This window comes from Nerophis lumbriciformis, linkage group LG25 (genome assembly GCF_033978685.3).
Source record: "Nerophis lumbriciformis linkage group LG25, RoL_Nlum_v2.1, whole genome shotgun sequence".
Lineage (NCBI taxonomy): Eukaryota > Metazoa > Chordata > Actinopteri > Syngnathiformes > Syngnathidae > Nerophis > Nerophis lumbriciformis.
The window spans coordinates 14,482,909-14,507,130 of NC_084572.2; the positions used below are offsets into that span (position 1 = coordinate 14,482,909).

Below are 24,222 nucleotides of genomic sequence, written 5' to 3' on the forward strand. Positions count from 1 at the left end.
TAAAAGAGGTTTCTGAACTCGGTTAAGAGGAAGAACGTTTGAAATGCGGGCTGCGACAGACAAAACATGCTACAAAGTAGAACACATTCTACGTGCACAAGGGATTTAACAACATCCACAAAAGGCAAGATATGCAATGCAGCTAATAACAGCAATAAGACTAGCGAGCACCATGTTTTCCATTGGCCGAAAATCAGCTTGTATGTCTTGATAAAGGTCTGCAACTTGCAGCAGTTTCCATGGTGTAGTGGTTATCACATTCGCCTCACACGCGAAAGGTCCCCTGTTCGAAACAGGGTGGAAACAAGGTCTTTTTACCCACCTTCATACCTCTATAAATAAGCAAGGAAATAAATGATAGCAAGGTCCTGTGTTTCATCATAAAGTAGTTTGCAACATAGCTGACCAACTCATGTACAGCCGAGCACACACGACACCAAATTTAGAGGGTTCTCATATAGGCAGACCTCAGGCTTCAACATCATGAATGCTGGGTTCCATGAAAATGTCACGCACAAACCTGAGAAATTTCTCATTCATTCAAGTCACTGTATTCTCAGGGCTTTCAATGGATTGCAACTGTACTGTTTAGATTGACTTATAAGATGTTTAACCTCTCTTTTAGCAGGAATCATAGGTGTAATTCCCAAAGAGTTAGAGAAGACAGCTGCAGTCTGAATGAGTGTTGGCCTTGCTTTTAAATTAAGAACCAGTCAAATAGACAACTGAAACCTAAATCATAGCAGAGGATGGTTTCGATCCATCGACCTCTGGGTTATGGGCCCAGCACGCTTCCGCTGCGCCACTCAGCTGTCTTAAACTCCACGATGCTTACTCTGGTGAATATCCAGTAAAACTACTTGTAACAAAGTGATTTGGAACCCATCTGAAGTAGTGTTTCTTTCTGAGTCCTGCTTCAATCCACATTTAAAATGGCATTTTTTTGAAGAAAACATTGCAGTAAACATTCAACTCTGTGGATCCATTGGGATTTTATTCAAAACGAATAGAATTTGGCTTGCATTCATGTGGTTTGAAAACAAACTGAGATAGGGTTACAGAAAAAACATCAAGACACTGACGGGATTTGAGCCCAACATCTCCTATTTAACAAACAGGCACCTTGACTGATAGCTACAGCAACTGGAACAGCATGGGATTTCAACACGATGTCTATAACCCTACACTGAATTAATGATAGCCAATTTGAGGTGATAGCAATGATTATCAGTAATTTACATTAGTTTAAACAAGCATGGCTTGAAAGTTATGTTGCAAACGTTTTAACTAGAAACTTTTTTGCAAATTTAGAGAAGGACATGGGCTGTACAAGAAAACCCTCAAACCCTCGTGCTCGCGTCAAGATTTCGTCCCTGGGTGGGCTTGAACCACCATCCTCTCAGTTAACAGCCGAACGCGCTGGCCGATTGTCATTGTCTTTGGATGGGCGTAACTAGAAGTATACTGATTAAGCCTTCGGTGAGTCCAAAATGCCCTTTGGGTGGAATGCCTGCGTCTTGCGGTTGTCACAAACATTGCTTTTGTCCCTTAGGAATATTAGTTAAAATGTAATAAAAGCAACAGAATGCATTGGCCGGGAATCGGACGCGGGTCTCCCGCGTGGCAGGTGAGAATTCTACCACTGAACCACCAATGCCTGTGAAGTAAAAGAGATTTATGAACTCGGTTAAGAGGAAGAACGTTTGAAATGCGGGCTGCGACGGACCAAACATGCTACACTGAATTAATGATAGCCAATATGAGGCGATAGCATTGATTATCAGTAATTTACATTAGTTTAAACAAGAATGGCTTGAAAGTTATGTTACAAACGTGGCACACGTTTTAACTAGAAACTTTTTTGCAAATTTAGAGAAGGACATGGGCTGTACAAGAAAACCCTCTACCCTCGTGTTTGAGTCAAGATTTCGTCCCTGGGTGGGCTTGAACCACCATCCTCTCAGTTAACAGCCGAACGCGCTGACCGATTGCGCCACAGAGACTTGCTGTTTTACATTATTAATTACTCCCCAAAAAATTATAAAATCTCATGTTACGATGTCCCGATGTCATTGTCTTTGGATTAGCGTAACTAGAAGTACACTGCTTCAGCCTTCGGCGAGTCCAATATGCCTTTTGGGTGGAATGCCTGCGTCATGCGGTTGTCACAAACATTGCTTTTGTCCCTTATTAATATTAGTTAAAATGTAATAAAACAACAGAACGCATTGGCCGGGAATCGGACCCGGGTCTCCCGCGTGGCAGGCGAGAATTCTACCACTGAACCACCAATGCCTGTGGAACAAAAGAGTTTTCCGAACTCGGTTAAGAGGAAGAACGTTTGAAATGCGGGCTAAGACAGACAAAACATGCTACAAAGTAGAACACATTCTACGTGCTCAAGGGATTTAACAACATCCACAAAAGGCAAGAAATGCAATGCAGCTAATAACAGCAATAAGACTAGCGAGCACCATGTTTTCCATCCATCCATCCATCCATCTTCTTCCGCTTATCCGAGGTCGGGTCGCGGGGGCAGCAGCCTAAGCAGGGAAGCCCAGAGTTCCCTCTCCCCAGCCACTTCGTCCAGCTCCTCCCGGGGGATCCCGAGGCGTTCCCAGGCCAGCCGGGATATATAGTCTTCCCAACGTGTCCTGGGTCTTCCCCGTGGCCTCCTACCGGTCGGACGTGTCCTTAACACCTCCCTAAGGAGGCGTTCGGGTGGCATCCTGACCAGATGCCCGAACCACCTCATCTGGCTCCTCTCGATGTGGAGGAGCAGCGGCTTTACTTTGAGCTCCCCCCGGATGACAGAGCTTCTCACCCTATCTCTAAGGGAGAGCCCCGCCACCCGGCGGAGGAAACTCATTTCGGCCGCTTGTACCCGTGATCTTGTCCTTCCGGTCATGACCCAAAGCTCATGACCATAGGTGAGGATGGGAATGTAGATCGACTGGTAAATCGAGAGCTTTGCCTTCCGGCTCAGCTCCTTCTTCGCCACAACAGATCGATACAGCGTCCGCATTACTGAAGACGCCGCACCGATCCGCCTGTCGATCTCACGATCCACTCGTCCCTCACTCGTGAACAAGACTCCGAGGTACTTGAACTCCTCCACTTGGGGCAAGAACTCCTCCCCAACCCGGAGATGGCAGTCCACCCTTTTCCGGGCGAGAACCATGGACTCGGACTTGGAGGTGCTGATTCCCATCCCAGTCGCTTCACACTCGGCTGCGAACCGATCCAGTGAGAGCTGAAGATCTTGGCCAGATGAAGCCATCAGGACCACATCATCTGCGAAAAGCAGAGACCTAATCCTGCAGCCACCAAACAAGATACCCTCAACGCCCTGACTGCGCCTAGAAATTCTGTCCATAAAGGTTATGAACAGAATCGGTGACGAAGGGCAGCCCTGGCGGAGACCAACCCTCACTGGAAACGGGTCCGACTTACTGCCAGCAATGCGGACCAAGCTCTGACACTGATTATACAGGGAGCGAACCGCCACAATAAGACAGTCCATGACCCCATACTCTCTGAGCACTCCCCACAAGACCTCCCGGGGTACACGGTCGAATGCCTTCTCCAAGTCCACAAAGCACATGTAGACTGGTTGGGCAAACTCCCATGCACCCTCAAGGACCCTGCCGAGAGTATAGAGCTGGTCCACAGTTCCATGACCAGGAGACGATAGCATTGATTATCAGTAATTTACATTAGTTTAAACAAGAATGGCTTGAAAGTTATGTTGCAAACATGGCACACGTTTTAACTAGAAACCTTTTTGCAAATTTAGAGAAGGACATGGGCTGTACAAGAAAACCCTCAAACCCCTGTGCTCGAGTCAAGATTTCGTCCCTGGGTGGGCTTGAACCTCCATCCTCTCAGTTAACAGCCGAACGCGCTGACCGATTGCGCCACAGTGACTTACTGGTTTACATGATTAATTACTCCCCAAAAAATTATAAAATCTCATGTTACGATGTCCCGATGTCATTGTCTTTGGATTAGCGTAACTAGAAGTACACTGCTTCAGCCTTCGGCGAGTCCAATATGCCTTTTGGGTGGAATGCCTGCGTCTTGCGGTTGTCACAAACATTGCTTTTGTCCCTTATGAATATTAGTTAAAATGTAATAAAAGCAACAGAATGCATTGGCCGGGAATCTGACCCGGGTCTCCCGCGTGGCAGGCGAGAATTCTACCACTGAACCACCAACGCCTGTGGAGTAAAAATGGTTTCTGAACTCGGTTAAGAGGAAGAACATTTGAAATGCGGGCTGCGAGAGACAAAACATGCTACAAAGTAGAACACATTCTACGTGCACAAGGGATTTAACAACATCCACAAAAGACAAGATATGCAATGCAGCTAATAACAGCAATAAGACTAGCGAGCACCATGTTTTCCATTGGCCGAAAATCAACTTGTAAGTCTTGATAAAGGTCTGCAACTTGCAGCAGTTTCCATGGTGTAGTGGTTATCACATTCGCCTCACACGCGAAAGGTCCCCTGTTTGAAACAGGGTGGAAACAAGGTCTTTTTACTTTCCTTCTTACCTCTATAAATAAGCAAGGAAATAAATGATAGCAAGGTCCTGTGTTTCATCATAAAGTAGTTTGCAACATACCTTACCACCTCATGTACAGCCGAGCACACACAACACCAAATTTAGAGGGTTCTCATGTAGGCAGACCTCAGGCTTCAACATCATGAATGCTGGGTTCCATGAAAATGTCACGCACAAACCTGTGAAATTTCTCATTTATTCAAGTCACTGTATTCTCAGGGCTTTCAATGGATTGCAACTGTACTGTTTAGATTGACTTATAAGATGTTTAACCTCTCTTTTAGCAGGAATCATAGGTGTAATTCCCAAAGAGTTAGAGAAGACAGCTGTAGTCTGAATGAGTGTTGGCCTTGCTTTCAATTTAAGAACCAGTCAAATTGTCACCTGAAACCTAAATCATGGCAGAGGATTGTTTCGATCCATCGACCTCTGGGTTATGGGCCCAGCACGCTTCCGCTGCGCCACTCTGCTGTCTTAAACTACATGATGTTAACTCTGGTGAATATCCAGACAAACTACTTGTAACAAAGTGATTTGGAACCCATCTGAAGTAGTGTTTCTTTCTGAGTCCTGGTTCAATCCACATTTAAAATGGCATTTTTTTGAAGAAAACATTGCAGTAAACATCAAACTCTGTGGATCCATTGGCATTTTATTCAAAATGAATAGAATTTGGCTTGCATGGGATTTCAACACGATGTCTATAACCCGACACTGAAATAATGATAGCCAATTTTAGGCGATAGCATTGATGATCAGTAATTTACATTAGTTTAAACAAGCATGGCTTGAAAGTTTTGTTGCAAACGTTTTAACTAGAAACTTTTTTGCAAATTTAGAGAAGGACATGGGCTGTACAAGAAAACCCTCAAACCCTCGTGCTCGCGTCAAGATTCCGTCCCTGGGTGGGCTTGAACCACCATCCTCTCAGTTAACAGCCGAACGTGCTGACCGATTGTCATTGTCTTTGGATGGGCGTAACTAGAAGTATACTGATTCAGCCTTCGGTGAGTCCAATATGCCCTTTGGGTGGAATGCCTGCGTCTTGCGGTTGTCACAAACATTGCTTTTGTCCCTTATGAATATTAGTTAAAATGTAATAAAAGCAACAGAATGCATTGGCCGGGAATCGGACCCTGGTCTCCCGCGTGAATTCTACTATTGAACCACCAATGCCTGTGGAGTAAAAGAGATTCATGAACTCGGTTAAGAGGAAGAACGTTTGAAATGCGGGCTGCGACGGACCAAACATGCTACACTGAATTAATGATAGCCAATATGAGGCGGTAGCATTGATTATCAGTAATTTACATTAGTTTAAACAAGAATGGCTTGAAAGTTATGTCGCAAACGTGGCACACGTTTTAACTAGAAACTTTTTTGCAAATTTAGAGAAAGACATGGGCTGTACAAGAAAACCCTCAAACACCTGTGGTCGAATCAAGATTTCGTCCCTGGGTGGGCTTGAACCACCATCCTCTCAGTTAACAGCCGAACGCGCTGACCGATTGCGCCACAGAGACTTACTGGTTTACATGATTAATTAATCCCCAAAAAATTATAAAATCTCATGTTACGATGTCCCGATGTCATTGTCTTTGGATTAGCGTAACTAGAAGTACACTGCTTCAGCCTTCGGCGAGTCCAATATGCCTTTTGGGTGGAATGCCTGCGTCTTGCGGTTGTCACAAACATTGCTTTTGTCCCTTATGAATATTAGTTAAACTGTAATAAAAGCAACAGAATGCGTTGGCCGGGAATCGGACCCGGGTTTCCCGCGTGAATTCTACCACTGAACCACCAATGCCTGTGGAGTAAAAGAGGTTTCTGAACTTGGTTAAGAGGAAGAACGTTTGAAATGCGGGCTGCGACAGACAAAACATGCTACAAAGTAGAACACATTCTACGTGCACAAGGGATTTAACAACATCCACAAAAGGCAAGATATGCAATGCAGCTAATAACAGCAATAAGACTAGCGAGCACCATGTTTTCCATTGGCCGAAAATCAACTTGTATGTCTTGATAAAGGTCTGCAACTTGCAGCAGTTTCCATGGTGTAGTGGTTATCACATTCGCCTCACACGCGAAAGGTCCCCTGTTCGAAACAGGGTGGAAACAAGGTCTTTTTACTTTCCTTCATACCTCTATAAATAAGCAAGGAAATAAATGACAGCAAGGTCCTGTGTTTCATCATAAAGTAGTTTGCAACATAGCTGACCAACTCATGTACAGCCGAGCACACACGACACCAAATTTAGAGGGTTCTCATATAGGCAGACCTCAGGCTTCAACATCATGAATGCTGGGTTCCATGAAAATGTCACGCACAAACCTGTGAAATTTCTCATTCATTCAAGTCACTGTATTCTCAGGGCTTTGAATGGATTGCAACTGTACTGTTTAGATTGACTTATAAGATGTTTAACCTCTCTTTTAGCAGGAATCATAGGTGTAATTCCCAAAGAGTTAGAGAAGACAGCTGCAGTCTGAATGAGTGTTGGCCTTGCTTTTTAATTAAGAACCAGTCAAATAGACAACTGAAACCTAAACCATAGCAGAGGATGGTTTCGATCCATCGACCTCTGGGTTATGGGCCCAGCACTCTTCCGCTGCGCCACTCTGCTGTCTTAAACTCCACGATGCTTACTCTGGTGAATATCCAGTGATTTGGAACCCATCTGAAGTAGTGTTTCTTTCTGAGTCCTGCTTCAATCCACATTTAAAATGGCATTTTTTTGAAGAAAACATTGCAGTAAACATCAAACTCTGTGGATCCATTGGGATTTTATTCAAAACGAATAGAATTTGGCTTGCATTCATGTGGTTTGAAAACAAACTGAGATAGGGTTACAGAAAAAACATCAAGACACTGATGGGATTTGAGCCCAACATCTCCTATTTAACAAACAGGCACCTTGACTGATAGCTACAGCAACTGGAACAGCATGGGATTTCAACACGATGTCTATAACCCTACACTGAATGAATGATAGCCAATTTGAGGTGATAGCAATGATTATCAGTAATTTACATTAGTTTAAACAAGCATGGCTTGAAAGTTATGTTGCAAACGTTTTAACTAGAAACTTTTTTGCAAATTTAGAGAAGGACATGGGCTGTACAAGAAAACCCTCAAACCCTCGTGCTCGCGTCAAGATTTCGTCCCTGGGTGGGCTTGAACCTCCATCCTCTCAGTTAACAGCCGAACGCGCTGGAATCAGACCCGGGTCTCCCGCGCGGTAGGCGAGAATTCTACCACTGAACCACCAATGCCTGTGGAGTATAAGAGGTTTCTGAACTCGGTTAAGAGGAAGAACGTTTGAAATGCGGGCTGCGACCGACAAAACATGCTACAAAGTAGAACACATTCTACGTGCACAAGGGATTTAACAACATCCACAAAAGGCAAGAAATGCAATGCAGCTAATAACAGCAATAAGACTAGCGAGCACCCTGTTTTCCATTGGCCGAAAATCAACTTGTAAGTCTTGATAAAGGTCTGCAACTTACAGCAGTTTCCATGGTGTAGTGGTTATCACATTCGCCTCACACGCGAAAGGTCCCCTGTTCGAAACAGGGTGGAAACAAGGTATTTTTACTTTCCTTCTTACCTCTATGATGAATAAGCAAGGAAATACATGGTAGCAAGGTCCTGTGTTTCATCATAAAGTAGTTTGCAACATACCTGACCACCTCATGTACAGCCGAGCACACACAACACCAAATTTAGAGGGTTCTCATGTAGGCAGACCTCAGGCTTCAACATCATGAATGCTGGGTTCCATGAAAATGTCACGCACAAACCTGTGAAATTTCTCATTTATTCAAGTCACTGTATTCTCAGGGCTTTCAATGGATTGCAACTGTACTGTTTAGATTGACTTATAAGATGTTTAACCTCTCTTTTAGCAGGAATCATAGGTGTAATTCCCAAAGAGTTAGAGAAGACAGCTGTAGTCTGAATGAGTGTTGGCCTTGCTTTCAATTTAAGAACCAGTCAAATTGTCACCTGAAACCTAAATCATGGCAGAGGATGGTTTCGATCCATCGACCTCTGGGTTATGGGCCCAGCACGCTTCCGCTGCGCCACTCTGCTGTCTTAAACTACATGATGTTAACTCTGGTGAATATCCAGACAAACTACTTGTAACAAAGTGATTTGGAACCCATCTGAAGTAGTGTTTCTTTCTGAGTCCTGGTTCAATCCACATTTAAAATGGCATTTTTTTGAAGAAAACATTGCAGTAAACATCAAACTCTGTGGATCCATTGGCATTTTATTCAAAATGAATAGAATTTGGCTTGCATGGGATTTCAACACGATGTCTATAACCCGACACTGAAATAATGATAGCCAATTTTAGGCGATAGCATTGATGATCAGTAATTTACATTAGTTTAAACAAGCATGGCTTGAAAGTTTTGTTGCAAACGTTTTAACTAGAAACTTTTTTGCAAATTTAGAGAAGGACATGGGCTGTACAAGAAAACCCTCAAACCCTCGTGCTCGCGTCAAGATTCCGTCCCTGGGTGGGCTTGAACCACCATCCTCTCAGTTAACAGCCGAACGTGCTGACCGATTGTCATTGTCTTTGGATGGGCGTAACTAGAAGTATACTGATTCAGCCTTCGGTGAGTCCAAGATGCCCTTTGGGTGGAATGCCTGCGTCTTGCGGTTGTCACAAACATTGCTTTTGTCCCTTATGAATATTAGTTAAAATGTAATAAAAGCAACAGAATGCATTGGCCGGGAATCGGACCCTGGTCTCCCGCGTGAATTCTACTATTGAACCACCAATGCCTGTGGAGTAAAAGAGATTCATGAACTCGGTTAAGAGGAAGAACGTTTGAAATGCGGGCTGCGACGGACCAAACATGCTACACTGAATTAATGATAGCCAATATGAGGCGGTAGCATTGATTATCAGTAATTTACATTAGTTTAAACAAGAATGGCTTGAAAGTTATGTCGCAAACGTGGCACACGTTTTAACTAGAAACTTTTTTGCAAATTTAGAGAAAGACATGGGCTGTACAAGAAAACCCTCAAACACCTGTGGTCGAATCAAGATTTCGTCCCTGGGTGGGCTTGAACCACCATCCTCTCAGTTAACAGCCGAACGCGCTGACCGATTGCGCCACAGAGACTTACTGGTTTACATGATTAATTAATCCCCAAAAAATTATAAAATCTCATGTTACGATGTCCCGATGTCATTGTCTTTGGATTAGCGTAACTAGAAGTACACTGCTTCAGCCTTCGGCGAGTCCAATATGCCTTTTGGGTGGAATGCCTGCGTCTTGCGGTTGTCACAAACATTGCTTTTGTCCCTTATGAATATTAGTTAAACTGTAATAAAAGCAACAGAATGCGTTGGCCGGGAATCGGACCCGGGTTTCCCGCGTGAATTCTACCACTGAACCACCAATGCCTGTGGAGTAAAAGAGGTTTCTGAACTTGGTTAAGAGGAAGAACGTTTGAAATGCGGGCTGCGACAGACAAAACATGCTACAAAGTAGAACACATTCTACGTGCACAAGGGATTTAACAACATCCACAAAAGGCAAGATATGCAATGCAGCTAATAACAGCAATAAGACTAGCGAGCACCATGTTTTCCATTGGCCGAAAATCAACTTGTATGTCTTGATAAAGGTCTGCAACTTGCAGCAGTTTCCATGGTGTAGTGGTTATCACATTCGCCTCACACGCGAAAGGTCCCCTGTTCGAAACAGGGTGGAAACAAGGTCTTTTTACTTTCCTTCATACCTCTATAAATAAGCAAGGAAATAAATGACAGCAAGGTCCTGTGTTTCATCATAAAGTAGTTTGCAACATAGCTGACCAACTCATGTACAGCCGAGCACACACGACACCAAATTTAGAGGGTTCTCATATAGGCAGACCTCAGGCTTCAACATCATGAATGCTGGGTTCCATGAAAATGTCACGCACAAACCTGTGAAATTTCTCATTCATTCAAGTCACTGTATTCTCAGGGCTTTGAATGGATTGCAACTGTACTGTTTAGATTGACTTATAAGATGTTTAACCTCTCTTTTAGCAGGAATCATAGGTGTAATTCCCAAAGAGTTAGAGAAGACAGCTGCAGTCTGAATGAGTGTTGGCCTTGCTTTTAAATTAAGAACCAGTCAAATAGACAACTGAAACCTAAACCATAGCAGAGGATGGTTTCGATCCATCGACCTCTGGGTTATGGGCCCAGCACGCTTCCGCTGCGCCACTCTGCTGTCTTAAACTCCACGATGCTTACTCTGGTGAATATCCAGTGATTTGGAACCCATCTGAAGTAGTGTTTCTTTCTGAGTCCTGCTTCAATCCACATTTAAAATGGCATTTTTTTGAAGAAAACATTGCAGTAAACATCAAACTCTGTGGATCCATTGGGATTTTATTCAAAACGAATAGAATTTGGCTTGCATTCATGTGGTTTGAAAACAAACTGAGATAGGGTTACAGAAAAAACATCAAGACACTGATGGGATTTGAGCCCAACATCTCCTATTTAACAAACAGGCACCTTGACTGATAGCTACAGCAACTGGAACAGCATGGGATTTCAACACGATGTCTATAACCCTACACTGAATGAATGATAGCCAATTTGAGGTGATAGCAATGATTATCAGTAATTTACATTAGTTTAAACAAGCATGGCTTGAAAGTTATGTTGCAAACGTTTTAACTAGAAACTTTTTTGCAAATTTAGAGAAGGACATGGGCTGTACAAGAAAACCCTCAAACCCTCGTGCTCGCGTCAAGATTTCGTCCCTGGGTGGGCTTGAACCTCCATCCTCTCAGTTAACAGCCGAACGCGCTGGAATCAGACCCGGGTCTCCCGCGCGGTAGGCGAGAATTCTACCACTGAACCACCAATGCCTGTGGAGTATAAGAGGTTTCTGAACTCGGTTAAGAGGAAGAACGTTTGAAATGCGGGCTGCGACCGACAAAACATGCTACAAAGTAGAACACATTCTACGTGCACAAGGGATTTAACAACATCCACAAAAGGCAAGAAATGCAATGCAGCTAATAACAGCAATAAGACTAGCGAGCACCCTGTTTTCCATTGGCCGAAAATCAACTTGTAAGTCTTGATAAAGGTCTGCAACTTGCAGCAGTTTCCATGGTGTAGTGGTTATCACATTCGCCTCACACGCGAAAGGTCCCCTGTTCGAAACAGGGTGGAAATAAGGTATTTTTACTTTCCTTCTTACCTCTATGATGAATAAGCAAGGAAATACATGGTAGCAAGGTCCTGTGTTTCATCATAAAGTAGTTTGCAACATACCTGACCACCTCATGTACAGCCGAGCACACACAACACCAAATTTAGAGGGTTCTCATGTAGGCAGACCTCAGGCTTCAACATCATGAATGCTGGGTTCCATGAAAATGTCACGCACAAACCTGTGAAATTTCTCATTCATTCAAGTCACTGTATTCTCAGGGCTTTGAATGGATTGCAACTGTACTGTTTAGATTGACTTATAAGATGTTTAACCTCTCTTTTAGCAGGAATCATAGGTGTAATTCCCAAAGAGTTAGAGAAGACAGCTGCAGTCTGAATGAGTGTTGGCCTTGCTTTTAAATTAAGAACCAGTCAAATAGACAACTGAAACCTAAATGATAGCAGAGGATGGTTTCGATCCATCGACCTCTGGGTTATGGGCCCAGCACGCTTCCGCTGCGCCACTCTGCTGTCTTAAACTACAAGATGCTTACTCTGGTGGATATCCTGACAAACTACTTGTAACAAAGTGATTTGGAACCCATCTGAAGTAGTGTTTCTTTCTGAGTCCTGGTTCAATCCACATTTAAAATGGCATTTTTTTGAAGAAAACATTGCAGTAAACATCAAACTCTGTGGATCCATTGGGATTTTATTCAAAACGAATAGAATTTGGCTTGCATTCATGTTGTTTGAAAACAAACTGAGAAAGTCTTACAAAAAAAACATCAAGACACTGACGGGATTTGAGCCCAACATCTCCTATGTAACAAACAGGTACCTTGACTGACAGCAACAGCGCCTGGAACAGCATGGGATTTCAACACGATGTCTATAACCCTACACTGAATTAATGATAGCCAATTTGAGGCGATAGCATTGATTATCAGTAATTTACATTAGTTTAAACAAGCATGGCTTGAAAGTTATGTTGCAAACGTTTTAACTAGAAACTTTTTTGCAAATTTAGAGAAGGACATGGGCTGTACAGGAAAACCCTCAAACCCTCGTGCTCGCGTCAAGATTTCGTCCCTGGGCGGGCTTGAACCACCATCCTCTCAGTTAACAGCCGAACGTGCTGACCGATTGTCATTGTCTGTGGATGGGCGTAACTAGAAGTATACTGATTCAGCCTTCGGTGAGTCCAATATGCCCTTTGGGTGGAATGCCTGCGTCTTGCGGTTGTCACAAACATTGCTTTTGTCCCTTATGAATATTAGTTAAAATGTAATAAAAGCAACAGAATGCATTGGCCGGGAATCAGACCGGGGCCTCCCGCGTGGCAGGTAAGAATTCTACCACTGAACCACCAATGCCTGAGGAGTAAAAGAGGTTTCTGAACTCGGTTAAGAGGAAGAACGTTTGAAATGCGGGCTGCGACCGACAAAACATGCTACAAAGTAGAACACATTCTACGTGCACAAGGGATTTAACAACATCCACAAAAGGCAAGAAATGCAATGCAGCTAATAACAGCAATAAGAGTAGCGAGCACCATGTTTTCCATTGGCCGAAAATCAACTTGTAAGTCTTGATAAAGGTCTGCAACTTGCAGCCGTTTCCCTAGTGTAGTGGTTCTCACTTTCGCCTCACACGTGAAAGGTCCCCTGTTCGAAACAAGGTCTTCAAGGTCATTTCCTTCTTACCTCTATAAATAAGCAAGGAAATAAATGATAGCAAGGTCCTGTGTTTCATCATAAAGTAGTTTGCAACATACCTGACCACCTCATGTACAGCCGAGCACACACAACACCAAATTTAGAGGGTTCTCATATAGGCAGACCTCAGGCTTCAACATCATGAATGCTGTGTTCCATGAAAATGTCACGCACAAACCTGTGAAATTTCTCATTCATTCAAGTCACTGTATTCTCAGGGCTTTGAATGGATTGCAACTGTACTCTTTATATTGACTTATAAGATGTTTACCCTCTCTTTTAGCAGGAATCATAGGTGTAATTCCCAAAGAGTTAGAGAAGACAGCTGCAGTCTGAATGAGTGTTGGCCTTGCTTTCAAATTAAGAACCAGTCAAATAGACAACTGAAACCTAAATCATAGCAGAGAATGGTTTTGATCCATCGACCTCTGGGTTATGGGCCCAGCACGCTTCCGCTGCGCCACTCTGCTGTCTTAAACTACAAGATGCTTACTCTGGTAGATATCCAGACAAACTACTTGTAACAAAGTGATTTGGAACCCATCTGAAGTAGTGTTTCTTTCTGAGTCCTGGTTCAATCCACATTTAAAATGGCATTTTTTTGAAGAACTCTGTGGATCCATTGGGATTTTATTCAAAATGAATAGAATTTGGCTTGCATTCATGTGGTTTGAAAACAAACTGAGAAAGTGTTACAGAAAAAACTTCAAGACACTGACAGGATTTGAGCCCAACATCTCCTATTTAACTAACAGGCACCTTGACTGACAGCTACAGCGCCTGGAACAGCATGGGATTTCAACACGATGTCTATAACCCTACACTGAATTAATGATAGCCAATTTGAGGCGATAGCATTGATTATCAGTAATTTACATTAGTTTAAACAAGCATGGCTTGAAAGTTATGTTGCAAACGTTTTAACTAGAAACTTTTTTGCAAATTTAGAGAAGGACATGGACTGTACAAGAAAACCTTCAAACCATCATGCTCGCGTCAAGATTTGGTCCCTGGGTGGGCTTGTACCACCATCCTCTCAGTTAACAGCCGAACGCGCTGACCGATTGTCATTGTCTTTGGATGGGCGTAACTAGAATTATACTGATTCAGCCTTCGGTGAGTCCAATATGCCCTTTGGGTGGAATGCCTGCGTCTTGCGGTTCACAAACATTGCTTTTGTCCCTTATGAATATTAGTTAAAATGTAATAAAAGCAACAAAATGCATTGGCCGGGAATCGGACCCGGGTCTCCCGCGTGAATTCTACTATTGAACCACCAATGCCTGTGGAGTAAAAGAGATTCATGAACTCGGTTAAGAGGAAGAACGTTTGAAATGCGGGCTGCGACAGACCAAACATGCTACACTGAATTAATGATAGCCAATATGAGGCGGTAGCATTGATTATCAGTAATTTACATTAGTTTAAACAAGAATGGCTTGAAAGTTAAGTTGCAAACGTGGCACACGTTTTAACTAGAAACTTTTTTGCAAATTTAGAGAAAGACATGGGCTGTACAAGAAAACCCTCAAACACCTGTGGTCGAATCAAGATTTCGTCCCTGGGTGGGCTTGAACCACCATCCTCTCAGTTAACAGCCGAACGCGCTGACCGATTGCGCCACAGAGACTTACTGGTTCACATGATTAATTAATCCCCAAAAAATTATAAAATCTCATGTTACGATGTCCCGATGTCATTGTCTTTGGATTAGCGTAACTAGAAGTACACTGCTTCAGCCTTCGGCGAGTCCAATATGCCTTTTGGGTGGAATGCCTGCGTCTTGCGGTTGTCGCAAACATTGCTTTTGTCCCTTATGAATATTAGTTAAACTGTAATAAAAGCAACAGAATGCATTGGCCGGGAATCGGACCCGGGTTTCCCGCATGGCAGGCGAGAATTCTACCACTGAACCACCAATGCCTGTGGAGTAAAAGAAGTTTCTGAACTCGGTTAAGAGGAAGAACGTTTGAAATGCGGGCTGCGACAGACAAAACATGCTACAAAGTAGAACACATTCTACGTGCACAAGGGATTTAACAACATCCACAAAAGGCAAGATATGCAATGCAGCTAATAACAGCAATAAGACTAGCGAGCACCATGTTTTCCATTGGCCGAAAATCAGCTTGTATGTCTTGATAAAGGTCTGCAACTTGCAGCAGTTTCCATGGTGTAGTGGTTATCACATTCGCCTCACACGCGAAAGGTCCCCTGTTCGAAACAGGGTGGAAACAAGGTCTTTTTACCCACCTTCATACCTCTATAAATAAGCAAGGAAATAAATGATAGCAAGGTCCTGTGTTTCATCATAAAGTAGTTTGCAACATAGCTGACCAACTCATGTACAGCCGAGCACACACGACACCAAATTTAGAGGGTTCTCATATAGGCAGACCTCAGGCTTCAACATCATGAATGCTGGGTTCCATGAAAATGTCACGCACAAACCTGAGAAATTTCTCATTCATTCAAATCACTGTATTCTCAGGGCTTTGAATGGATTGCAACTGTACTGTTTAGATTGACTTATAAGATGTTTAACCTCTCTTTTAGCAGGAATCATAGGTGTAATTCCCAAAGAGTTAGAGAAGACAGCTGCAGTCTGAATGAGTGTTGGCCTTGCTTTTAAATTAAGAACCAGTCAAATAGACACCTGAAACCTAAATCATAGCAGAGGATGGTTTCGATCCATCGACCTCTGGGTTATGGGCCCAGCACGCTTCCGCTGCGCCACTCTGCTGTCTTAAACTCCACGATGCTTACTCTGGTGAATATCCAGTAAAACTACTTGTAACAAAGTGATTTGGAACCCATCTGAAGTAGTGTTTCTTTCTGAGTCCTGCTTCAATCCACATTTAAAATGGCATTTTTTTGAAGAAAACATTGCAGTAAACATTAAACTCTGTGGATCCATTGGGATTTTATTCAAAACGAATAGAATTTGGCTTGCATTCATGTGGTTTGAAAACAAACTGAGATAGGGTTACAGAAAAAACATCAAGACACTGACGGGATTTGAGCCCAACATGTCCTATTTAACAAACAGGCACCTTGACTGATAGCTACAGCAACTGGAACAGCATGGGATTTCAACACGATGTCTATAACCCTACACTGAATTAATGATAGCCAATTTGAGGTGATAGCAATGATTATCAGTAATTTACATTAGTTTAAACAAGCATGGCTTGAAAGTTATGTTGCAAACGTTTTAACTAGAAACTTTTTTGCAAATTTAGAGAAGGACATGGGCTGTACAAGAAAACCCTCAAACCCTCGTGCTCGCGTCAAGATTTCGTCCCTGGGTGGGCTTGAACCACCATCCTCTCAGTTAACAGCCGAACGCGCTGGCCGATTGTCATTGTCTTTGGATGGGCGTAACTAGAAGTATACTGATTAAGCCTTCGGTGAGTCCAAAATGCCCTTTGGGTGGAATGCCTGCGTCTTGCGGTTGTCACAAACATTGCTTTTGTCCCTTAGGAATATTAGTTAAAATGTAATAAAAGCAACAGAATGCATTGGCCGGGAATCGGACGCGGGTCTCCCGCGTGGCAGGTGAGAATTCTACCACTGAACCACCAATGCCTGTGAAGTAAAAGAGATTTATGAACTCGGTTAAGAGGAAGAACGTTTGAAATGCGGGCTGCGACGGACCAAACATGCTACACTGAATTAATGATAGCCAATATGAGGCGATAGCATTGATTATCAGTAATTTACATTAGTTTAAACAAGAATGGCTTGAAAGTTATGTTACAAACGTGGCACACGTTTTAACTAGAAACTTTTTTGCAAATTTAGAGAAGGACATGGGCTGTACAAGAAAACCCTCTACCCTCGTGTTTGAGTCAAGATTTCGTCCCTGGGTGGGCTTGAACCACCATCCTCTCAGTTAACAGCCGAACGCGCTGACCGATTGCGCCACAGAGACTTGCTGTTTTACATTATTAATTACTCCCCAAAAAATTATAAAATCTCATGTTACGATGTCCCGATGTCATTGTCTTTGGATTAGCGTAACTAGAAGTACACTGCTTCAGCCTTCGGCGAGTCCAATATGCCTTTTGGGTGGAATGCCTGCGTCTTGCGGTTGTCACAAACATTGCTTTTGTCCCTTATTAATATTAGTTAAAATGTAATAAAACAACAGAACGCATTGGCCGGGAATCGGACCCGGGTCTCCCGCGTGGCAGGCGAGAATTCTACCACTGAACCACCAATGCCTGTGGAACAAAAGAGTTTTCCGAACTCGGTTAAGAGGAAGAACGTTTGAAATGCGGGCTAGACAGACAAAACATGCTACAAAGTAGAACACATTCTACGTGCTCAAGGGATTTAACAACATCCACAAAAGGCAAGAAATGCAATGCAGCTAATAACAGCAATAAGACTAGCGAGCACCATGTTTTCCATCCATCCATCCATCCATCTTCTTCCGCTTATCCGAGGTCGGGTCGCGGGGGCAGCAGCCTAAGCAGGGAAGCCCAGACTTCCCTCTCCCCAGCCACTTCGTCCAGCTCCTCCCGGGGGATCCCGAGGCGTTCCCAGGCCAGCCGGGATATATAGTCTTCCCAACGTGTCCTGGGTCTTCCCCGTGGCCTCCTACCGGTCGGACGTGTCCTTAACACCTCCCTAAGGAGGCGTTCGGGTGGCATCCTGACCAGATGCCCGAACCACCTCATCTCGATGTGGAGGAGAAGCGGCTTTACTTTGAGCTCCCCCCGGATGACAGAGCTTCTCACCCTTTCTCTAAGGGAGAGCCCCGCCACCCGGCGGAGGAAACTCATTTCGGCCGCTTGTACCCGTGATCTTGTCCTTCCGGTCATGACCCAAAGCTCATGACCATAGGTGAGGATGGGAATGTAGATCGACCGGTAAATCGAGAGCTTTGCCTTCCGGCTCAGCTCCTTCTTCGCCACAACAGATCGATACAGCGTCCGCATTACTGAAGACGCCGCACCGATCCGCCTGTCGATCTCACGATCCACTCGTCCCTCACTCGTGAACAAGACTCCGAGGTACTTGAACTTTTCCACTTGGGGCAAGAACTCCTCCCCAACCCGGAGATGGCAGTCCACCCTTTTCCGGGCGAGAACCATGGACTCGGACTTGGAGGTGCTGATTCCCATCCCAGTCGCTTCACACTCGGCTGCGAACCGATCCAGTGAGAGCTGAAGATCTTGGCCAGATGAAGCCATCAGGACCACATCATCTGCAAAAAGCAGAGACCTAATCCTGCAGCCACCAAACAAGATACCCTCAACGCCCTGACTGCGCCTAGTAATTCTGTCCATAAAGGTTATGAACAGAATCGGTGACGAAGGGCAGCCCTGGCGGAGACCAACCCTCACTGGAAACGGGTCCGACTTACTGCCAGCAATGCGGACCAAGCTCTGACACTGATTATACAGGGAGCGAACCGCCACAATAAGACAGTCCGTGACCCCATACTCTCTGAGCACTCCCCACAAGACCTCCCGGGGTACACGGTCGAATGCCTTCTCCAAGTCCACAAAGCACATGTAGACTGGTTGGGCAAACTCCCATGCACCCTCAAGGACCCTGCTGAGAGTATAGAGCTGGTCCACAGTTCCATGACCAGGAGGCGATAGCATTGATTATCAGTAATTTACATTAGTTTAAACAAGAATGGCTTGAAAGTTATGTTGCAAACGTGGCACACGTTTTAACTAGAAACCTTTTTGCAAATTTAGAGAAGGACATGGGCTGTACAAGAAAACCCTCAAGCCTCTGTGCTCGATTCAAGATTTCGTCCCTGGGTGAGCTTGAACCTCCATCCTCAGTTAACAGCCGAACGCGCTGACCGATTGCGCCACAGAGACTTACTGGTTTACATGATTAATTACTCCCCAAAAAATTATAAAATCTCATGTTACGATGTCCCGATGTCATTGTCTTTGGATTAGCGTAACTAGAAGTACACTGCTTCAGCCTTCGGCGAGTCCAATATGCCTTTTGGGTGGAATGCCTGCGTCTTGCGGTTGTCACAAACATTGCTTTTGTCCCTTATGAATATTAGTTAAAATGTAATAAAAGCAACAGAATGCATTGGCCGGGAATCGGACCCGGGTCTCCCGCGTGGCAGGCGAGAATTCTACCACTGAACCACCAACGCCTGTGGAGTAAAAAAAGGTTTCTGAACTCGGTTAAGAGGAAGAACATTTGAAATGCGGGCTGCGAGAGACAAAACATGCTACAAAGTAGAACACATTCTACGTGCACAAGGGATTTAACAACATCCACAAAAGGCAAGATATGCAATGCAGCTAATAACAGCAATAAGACTAGCGAGCACCATGTTTTCCATTGGCCGAAAATCAACTTGTAAGTCTTGATAAAGGTCTGTAACTGGAAAGCAGTTTCCATGGTGTAGTGGTTATCACATTCGCCTCACACGCGAAAGGTCCCCTGTTTGAAACAGGGTGGAAACAAGGTCTTTTTACTTTCCTTCTTACCTCTATAAATAAGCAAGGAAATAAATGATAGCAAGGTCCTGTGTTTCATCATAAAGTAGTTTGCAACATACCTTACCACCTCATGTACAGCCGAGCACACACAACACCAAATTTAGAGGGTTCTCATATAGGCAGACCTCAGGCTTCAACATCATGAATGCTGGGTTCCATGAAAATGTCACGCACAAACCTGTGAAATTTCTCATTCATTCAAGTCACTGTATTCTCAGGGCTTTGACTGGATTGCAACTGTACTGTTTAGATTGACTTATAAGATGTTTAACCTCTCTTTTAGCAGGAATCATAGGTGTAATTCCCAAAGAGTTAGAAAAGACAGTTGTAGTCTGAATGAGTGTTGGCCTTGCTTTCAATTTAAGAACCAGTCAAATAGTCACCTGAAACCTAAATCATGGCAGAGGATGGTTTCGATCTATCGACCTCTGGGTTATGGGCCCAGCACGCTTCCGCTGCGCCACTCTGCTGTCTTAAACTACATGATGTTAACTCTGGTGAATATCCAGACAAACTACTTGTAACAAAGTGATTTGGAACCCATCTGAAGTAGTGTTTCTTTCTGAGTCCTGGTTCAATCCACATTTAAAATGGCATTTTTTTGAAGAAAACATTGCAGTAAACATCAAACTCTGTGGATCCATTGGGATTTTATTCAAAACGAATAGAATTTGGCTTGCATTCATGTGGTTTGAAAACAAACTGAGAAAGTGTTACAGAAAAAACATCAAGACACTGACGGGATTTGAGCCCAACATCTCCTATTTAACAAACAGGCACCTTGACTGACAGCGACAGCGCCTGGAACACCATGGGATTTCAACACGATGTCTATAACCCTACACTGAATTAATGATAGCCAATTTGAGGCGATAGCAAAGATTATCAGTAATTTACATTAGTTTAAACAAGCATGGCTTGAAAGTTATGTTGCAAACGTTTTAGCTAGAAACTTTTTTGCAAATTTAGTGAAGGACATGGACTGTACAAGAAAACCCTCAAACCCTCGTGCTCGCGTCAAGATTTCGTCCCTGGGTGGGCTTGAACCACCATCCTTTCAGTTAACAGCCGAACGCGCTGGCGGTTTGTCATTGTCTTTGGATGGGCGTAACTAGAAGTACGTACACGGATTCAGCCTTCGGTGAGTCCAATATGCCTTTTGGGTGGAATGCCTGCGTCTTGCGGTTGTCACAAACATTGCTTTTGTCCCTTATGAATATTAGTTAAAATGTAATAAAAGCAACAGAATGCATTGGCTGGGAATCGGACCCTGGTCTCCCGCGTGGCAAGCGAGAATTCTGCCACTGAACCATCAACGCCTGTGGAGTAAAAGAGGTTTCTGAACTCGGTTAAGAGGAAGAACGTTTGAAATGCGGGCTGCGAGAGACAAAACATGCTAAAAAGTAGAACACATTCTACGTGCACAAGGGATTTAACAACAGCCACAAAAGGCAAGAAATGCTATGTAGCTAATAACAGCAATACGACTAGCGAGCACCATGTTTTCCATTGGCCGAAAATCAACTTGTAAGTCTTGATAAAGGTCTGCAACTTTCAGCAGTTTCCATGGTGTAGTGGTTATCACATTCGCCTCACATGCGAAAGGTCCCCTGTTCGAAACAGGGTGGAAACAAGGTCTTTTTACTTTCCTTCTTACCTCTATAATTAAGCAAGGAAAGAAATAATAGCAAGGTCCTGTGTTTCATCATGAAGTAGTTTGCAACATAACTGACCACCTCATGTACAGCCGAGCACACATGACACCAAATTTAGAGGGTTCTCATATAGGCAGACCTCAGGCTTCAACATCATGAATGCTGGGTTCCATGAAAATGTCACGCACAAACCTGTGAAATTTCTCATTCATTCAAGTCACTGTATTCTCAGGGCTTTGTATGGATTGCAACTCTACTGTTTAGATGAATGTCAGGTTCAAACACTGATGACATCTATTAAACAAGACAAAAAGGCAAGGAATCAAACAGAGACAGAATTAAATTTAGACCCATGGGGAGCCACGTGGCCACTGCACTCCCTTTACAGCCCTGCACCACGCACTGCCAGAGATTGGCCTCCTCCTTTCTTTATTTGACTTTCTCCCCCCACCTGCCCACAGCTGCTTCAAGAGGGCAGTGGGTCGTAAATAGCGTTGCCTTTAGTTACCAAATAGTTAAAAGAGAGTTCGTTAAATTCTTCAAAGAGCGTTCGTAAAACACTACAAAAGAGTTCCTCTGGAAGTTGAGCAGATTCTGCCATCTGTCCGCGTTGAAGTCACAGTGGAGTTTTACGAGCCTTCTTCCTCTTGGTAGGCCTGGAAGACAGCCTTCATCTTCTTATCAGGAACATAATGTAATACAACGTTTCTTTTGTGATAACTTACAAACAGTTATTCCAACAATGGACTTATAAGATGTTTAAACTCTCATTTTAGCAGGAATCATAGGTGTAATTCCCAAAGAGTTAGAGAAGACAGGTGCAGTCTGAATGAGTGTTGGTCTTGCTTTCAAATTAAGAACCAGTCAAATAGTCACCTGAAACCTAAAATCATAGCAGAGGATGGTTTCGATCCATCGACCTCTGGGTTATGGGCCCAGCACGCTTCCGCTGCGCCACTCTGCTGTCTTAAACTGCAAGATGCTTACTCTGGTGAATATCCAGACAAACTACATGTAACAAAGTGATTTAGAACCCATCTGAAGTAGTGTTTCTTTCTGAGTCCTGGTTTAATCCACATTTAAAATGGCATTTTTTTGAAGAAAACATTGCAGTAAACATCAAACTCTGTGGATCCATTGGGATTTGATTCAAAACGAATAGAATTTGGCTTGCATTCACATGGTTTGAAAACAAAATGAGAAAGTGTTACAGAAAAAACATCAAGACACTGACGGGATTTGAGCCCTACATCTCCCACTTAACAAACAGGCACCTTGACTGACAGCTACAGCGACTGGAACAGCATGGGATTTCAACTCGATGTCTATAACCCTACACTGAATTAATGATAGCCAATATGAGGCGATAACATTGATTATCAGTAATTTACATTAGTTTAAACAAAAATGGCTTGAAAGTTATGTTGCAAACGTGGCACATGTTTAAACTAGAAACTTTTTTGCAAATTTAGGGAAGGACATGGGCTGTACAAGAAAACCCTCAAACCCCCGTGCTCGAGTCAAGATTTCGTCCCTGGGTGGGCTTGAACCACCATCCTCTCAGTTAACAGCCGAACGCGCTGACCGATTGTGCCATAGAGACTGACTGGTTTACATGATTAATTACTCCCCCAAAAATTATAAAATCTCATGTTACGATGTCCCGATGTCATTGTCTTTGGATTAGCGTAACTAGAAGTACACTGCTTCAGCCTTCGGTGAGTCCAATATGCCTTTTGGGTGGAATAACTGCGTCTTGCGGTTGTCACAAACATTGCTTTTGTCCCTTATGAATACTAGTTAAAATGTAATTAAAGCAACAGAATGCATTGGCTGGGAATCGGACCCGGGTCTCCCACGTGGTAGGCAAGAATTCTACCACTGAACCACCAATGCCTGTGGAGTAAAACGAGGTTTCTGAACTCGGTTAAGAGGAAGAATGTTTGAAATGCGGGCTGCGACAGACAAAACATGCTACAAAGTAGAACACATTCTACGTGCACAAGGGATTTAACAACATCCACAAAAGGCAAGAAATGCAATGCAGCTAATAACAGCAATAAGACTAGTGAGCACCATGTTTTCCATTACCCGAAAATCAACTTGTAAGTCTTGATAAAGGTCTGCAACTTGCAGCATTTTCCATGGTGTAGTGGTTATCACATTCGCCTCCCACGTGAAAGGTCCCCTGTTCGAAACAGGGTGGAAACAAGGTCTTTTTACTTTCCTTCTTACCTCTATAAATAAGCAGGGAAATACATGATAGCAAGGTCCTGTGTTTCATCATAAAGTAGTTTGCAACATACCTGACCACCTCATGTACAGCCGAGCACACACGACACCAAATTTAGAGGGTTCTCATATAGGCAGACCTCAGGCTTCAACATCATGAATGCTGGGTTCCATGAAAATGTCACGCACAAACCTGAGAAATTTCTCATTCATTCAAGTCACTGTATTCTCAGGGCTTTGAATGGATTGCAACTGTACTGTTTAGATTGACCTATAAGATGTTTAACCTCTCTTTTAGCATGAATCATAGGTGTAATTCCCAAAGAGTTAGAGAAGACAGCTGCAGTCTGAATGAGTGTTG

General features: G+C 43.6%; 18 non-coding genes across 18 annotated transcripts; 10 read left to right on the forward strand and 8 right to left on the reverse strand.

Annotated features, from left to right (window-relative positions):
• The first annotated feature begins 233 nt into the window (after window positions 1–233).
• Window positions 234–306, forward strand: trnav-cac (transfer RNA valine (anticodon CAC)). The gene has a single exon. It is a non-coding gene; the product is annotated as a tRNA-Val (tRNA).
• A 1,623-nt stretch (window positions 307–1,929) lies between these two features.
• trnan-guu (transfer RNA asparagine (anticodon GUU)) lies at window positions 1,930–2,003 on the reverse strand. The gene has a single exon. It is a non-coding gene; the product is annotated as a tRNA-Asn (tRNA).
• A 221-nt stretch (window positions 2,004–2,224) lies between these two features.
• Window positions 2,225–2,295, reverse strand: trnag-gcc (transfer RNA glycine (anticodon GCC)). Its single transcript has one exon. It is a non-coding gene; the product is annotated as a tRNA-Gly (tRNA).
• Window positions 2,296–4,461: 2,166 nt separating this feature from the next.
• On the forward strand, window positions 4,462–4,534 carry trnav-cac (transfer RNA valine (anticodon CAC)). Its single transcript has one exon. It is a non-coding gene; the product is annotated as a tRNA-Val (tRNA).
• Window positions 4,535–6,018: 1,484 nt separating this feature from the next.
• trnan-guu (transfer RNA asparagine (anticodon GUU)) lies at window positions 6,019–6,092 on the reverse strand. The gene has a single exon. It is a non-coding gene; the product is annotated as a tRNA-Asn (tRNA).
• A 525-nt stretch (window positions 6,093–6,617) lies between these two features.
• trnav-cac (transfer RNA valine (anticodon CAC)) lies at window positions 6,618–6,690 on the forward strand. Its single transcript has one exon. It is a non-coding gene; the product is annotated as a tRNA-Val (tRNA).
• A 1,396-nt stretch (window positions 6,691–8,086) lies between these two features.
• trnav-cac (transfer RNA valine (anticodon CAC)) lies at window positions 8,087–8,159 on the forward strand. The gene has a single exon. It is a non-coding gene; the product is annotated as a tRNA-Val (tRNA).
• Window positions 8,160–9,646: 1,487 nt separating this feature from the next.
• Window positions 9,647–9,720, reverse strand: trnan-guu (transfer RNA asparagine (anticodon GUU)). The gene has a single exon. It is a non-coding gene; the product is annotated as a tRNA-Asn (tRNA).
• Window positions 9,721–10,245: 525 nt separating this feature from the next.
• trnav-cac (transfer RNA valine (anticodon CAC)) lies at window positions 10,246–10,318 on the forward strand. Its single transcript has one exon. It is a non-coding gene; the product is annotated as a tRNA-Val (tRNA).
• A 1,396-nt stretch (window positions 10,319–11,714) lies between these two features.
• trnav-cac (transfer RNA valine (anticodon CAC)) lies at window positions 11,715–11,787 on the forward strand. Its single transcript has one exon. It is a non-coding gene; the product is annotated as a tRNA-Val (tRNA).
• A 3,252-nt stretch (window positions 11,788–15,039) lies between these two features.
• Window positions 15,040–15,113, reverse strand: trnan-guu (transfer RNA asparagine (anticodon GUU)). Its single transcript has one exon. It is a non-coding gene; the product is annotated as a tRNA-Asn (tRNA).
• A 534-nt stretch (window positions 15,114–15,647) lies between these two features.
• On the forward strand, window positions 15,648–15,720 carry trnav-cac (transfer RNA valine (anticodon CAC)). Its single transcript has one exon. It is a non-coding gene; the product is annotated as a tRNA-Val (tRNA).
• Window positions 15,721–17,343: 1,623 nt separating this feature from the next.
• Window positions 17,344–17,417, reverse strand: trnan-guu (transfer RNA asparagine (anticodon GUU)). Its single transcript has one exon. It is a non-coding gene; the product is annotated as a tRNA-Asn (tRNA).
• A 221-nt stretch (window positions 17,418–17,638) lies between these two features.
• trnag-gcc (transfer RNA glycine (anticodon GCC)) lies at window positions 17,639–17,709 on the reverse strand. Its single transcript has one exon. It is a non-coding gene; the product is annotated as a tRNA-Gly (tRNA).
• Window positions 17,710–19,551: 1,842 nt separating this feature from the next.
• On the reverse strand, window positions 19,552–19,622 carry trnag-gcc (transfer RNA glycine (anticodon GCC)). Its single transcript has one exon. It is a non-coding gene; the product is annotated as a tRNA-Gly (tRNA).
• Window positions 19,623–19,865: 243 nt separating this feature from the next.
• trnav-cac (transfer RNA valine (anticodon CAC)) lies at window positions 19,866–19,938 on the forward strand. The gene has a single exon. It is a non-coding gene; the product is annotated as a tRNA-Val (tRNA).
• Window positions 19,939–21,534: 1,596 nt separating this feature from the next.
• trnav-cac (transfer RNA valine (anticodon CAC)) lies at window positions 21,535–21,607 on the forward strand. The gene has a single exon. It is a non-coding gene; the product is annotated as a tRNA-Val (tRNA).
• Window positions 21,608–23,767: 2,160 nt separating this feature from the next.
• Window positions 23,768–23,840, forward strand: trnag-ccc (transfer RNA glycine (anticodon CCC)). The gene has a single exon. It is a non-coding gene; the product is annotated as a tRNA-Gly (tRNA).
• The last annotated feature ends 382 nt before the right edge of the window (window positions 23,841–24,222 follow it).